The 2807-nt window shown below is 38.0% G+C and overlaps 1 pseudogene; it reads right to left on the reverse strand.

Moving 5' to 3' along the window:
* Nucleotides 1-725: 725 nt before the first annotated feature.
* LOC143410979 (unconventional prefoldin RPB5 interactor pseudogene) lies at nucleotides 726-1935 on the reverse strand (annotated as a pseudogene).
* Nucleotides 1936-2807: the final 872 nt, after the last annotated feature.

The following is a 2807-nucleotide window of genomic DNA, read 5'->3' on the forward strand; positions in this document are numbered from 1 at the left end:
AGTAGTTCCTATGAAATTGTAAGAATTCAAGAATCTGTTGTGTGGTATATACACATATGAATCAGACATTTCCATATTCAATTCTAAATTATAAAGTTTGCAACATTTTACAGACAAAGTTTCATAAAATTTTTAATTGAAAAGAAATGCTTTACAAATATCATTCTTCCAGTCAAAGAAACTTTCCCATGGGGTACGTGTAGCTTTCTGTCTGAAAGATTGCAGTATGACATTCAAAGGAAAGAGGTTTTTGTGTATTTGTTTGTTTTTCTTTCTTTCTTTTAAAATGCCACCTAGCTTACAAAACTATGAGGGAGGTAGGTTTTTTTTTTAAAGTGCCTTTAAAATGCAAAAGCAAGTAATTGTTGAATCTATTTGATATCTTAAAAGATTTTTTTAAATGGTTCATATGGTATACACAATATCACAGCTGGTGCAAAACTGCTTGTATTTAGTTTAAAACAAAAAAGCAATGTGTACGAACTGTGTTCTTTGAAAAATACTTCAAAATTGTAAGGCCAACTTAGTAGTAAGAGAATTAACAAAACAAGCTGAATATTACTGTATTCCAACATTTACTTTGATTTTTGTAATGTCACTGATAAGAATAAGAGAGCTTGCTACCAAACTAATTCAAAACACCTTATTTCAAACTAAATGTAACATATTTTGCTTATACATTCTAAAAATTCACAACTAGGTTTTAGGATGTATACTCCAATTTCCTAGTTTTTCTGTTGAAATATGGCAGCTTTGAACTTTGAAACCCTTTTGGCAGTTTCTTCTGATACTTCTGACAGAATTTCTTTTTGTTCCAGAATGGTGAGTAGTACAGGATGAGCAATGACTGGGCGTGGTGTTAAAGAGGATAAAAATTATTTTTCTATTACAGTTCCAGAAAAAGCCTCAGGTGCTCCTGATAATGTCAAAAGTTTATTTTGATGATTTTCTTGTTGTGGTTCTTCTTCTAAAATGCTTTCACTGGTGTCACTGCAATTGGCTTCACAGCTAATACTGCTCAAAACTCCCTCCTATCATCAAATTCAGCATCACTATTTTCACTGACATCACTAAAAACACTATTTTCTCTGCTTCGAGACTTCAGAATAGATTTACAAGGAACATATTCTCCATTCACAACATCAACAAAGACTCTGTAAATGTCAGTAGGAGTCCTAATTATAGGCAGCTCTTGAGCAGAATGACCACTCTTCCAGATTTGTTCTTTCCTTTATGTTTGACTTCTTCTTTCTTTTCACTGAATTTAAAGTGGTATTTTTTCCCAGTATTTATTTGAACCCTCTTAGGTTAAACAGTATGAGGAAAATATATTTTTGGTACAGAATTATCTCCAATCTTTGAAGCATTGTGGTCATTTTCATTATCACCATCATGATTGTTGTCTTCATCATCTTCTTCATTACTCTGACAAAAACTTGAACCATTTACTGAAGAGTTCAACTGACTAGTCACTTGTCCATTGAATTTTCTGAATGTGTAACATCCTAATGATAACTACTGGGGGTAAGAGAGTTTGTTTCTTGATGTATCATATTCATACTTGTGTTTTGATCTTCCTTCTCCACTTCAGAAGAAGCTGGGTCTTCTCCATTTGCAGTCACAGTATCCGGCTTACTATCAAGTTCACCCAGCAATTCCTCTTGCCTCTCTAGTTCTTCAAGTCGAGCCCACAGTTTCTTATCAGCAAGCAAATCCCCAGATTTTACTTCATTTGCAAAATTTGCTTCAAAAATATTTGAAGTTTTTGTTTGGAATGAGGTTTTTGAGCAATTCGTTGTTTGGTTTTTAAACTCAAAGTCACTTTTAATTTCAACACTGTCACCTACAGAATCACTCATTTTCTGCAAATCTTCTGTGAATTTAACTCTGGATTCAAAAATTTTCCATCACTTTTTTTAAACCATCTATTGTTTTTCTTACATCTTTTCCTGTTCCTCACAAAGCCACACCACCTCTGGGGCACGCAACAGCAGAAAGGCCAAGGCGGAAGTGTGTGTCATAAACTTGGACACATTTCAGAGTCAGACGGGACCTTCAGACGGGGCCTCCGTGAATGGGGCACCGGTTTATGGAGGCGGCCTGGCAGGCTGCTGCCCAGAGTCCTCCTGCTAGCCTTCATGCACTGCGTGCCCGCTGCTGAGGAGGCCATGCTTGTCTTCGCCGCTGCCGCGTCTGGGCTGCCGGCTCTAGGCTTCTCGGTCTCGCTGCCGCCGCAGGCTCAAAGCAGCAGGCCCACAGCCAGGGCAGAAGGCTGACTCTTAGGTGGCAGAGCCCAGCCAAATGTCCCGTGGCGGCTGAGCCTCCTCTGCGCTTCTCCTCTGCTTTTCTTTTCTGCAAAAGTTGAATGCATTGTTCTTTTCTATTTTGCAATCCTGGCTCTTAAGATGGTCACTGGGATCCTCCTTGTGGTTCGTTTTGTTCTTGAGGGGACAGCACTTAGAGGACATGTTTTCATTTCTCTCTCTCTCTCTCTCTCTCTCTCTCTCTCTCTCTCTCTCAATTATATTATTTCTCTCTTTATTGAAATTATAATTAATTCTATATTCATTTAGTGAGAAATAGTATATTAATTATATTGCATTTTCCCATCAGTCAACTTAGTATATTCCTCCATTTATCTTTTAGTCACCCCCCGAACTAACTTAAGTGTGCCCTACTCTTCCAAACACTACACCATGTGTTTCTCTTCCTCCTTTTGAAGCCACTTTAGAAGGTGGTGGTGCTGGGCCACCTTAGTCTCAGATGCCTGGAGTTTGTGTCAAGGACAGAAAAGTTTGGCAGAAGCC

This window comes from Callospermophilus lateralis, unplaced genomic scaffold (assembly GCF_048772815.1).
Source record: "Callospermophilus lateralis isolate mCalLat2 unplaced genomic scaffold, mCalLat2.hap1 Scaffold_268, whole genome shotgun sequence".
Lineage (NCBI taxonomy): Eukaryota > Metazoa > Chordata > Mammalia > Rodentia > Sciuridae > Callospermophilus > Callospermophilus lateralis.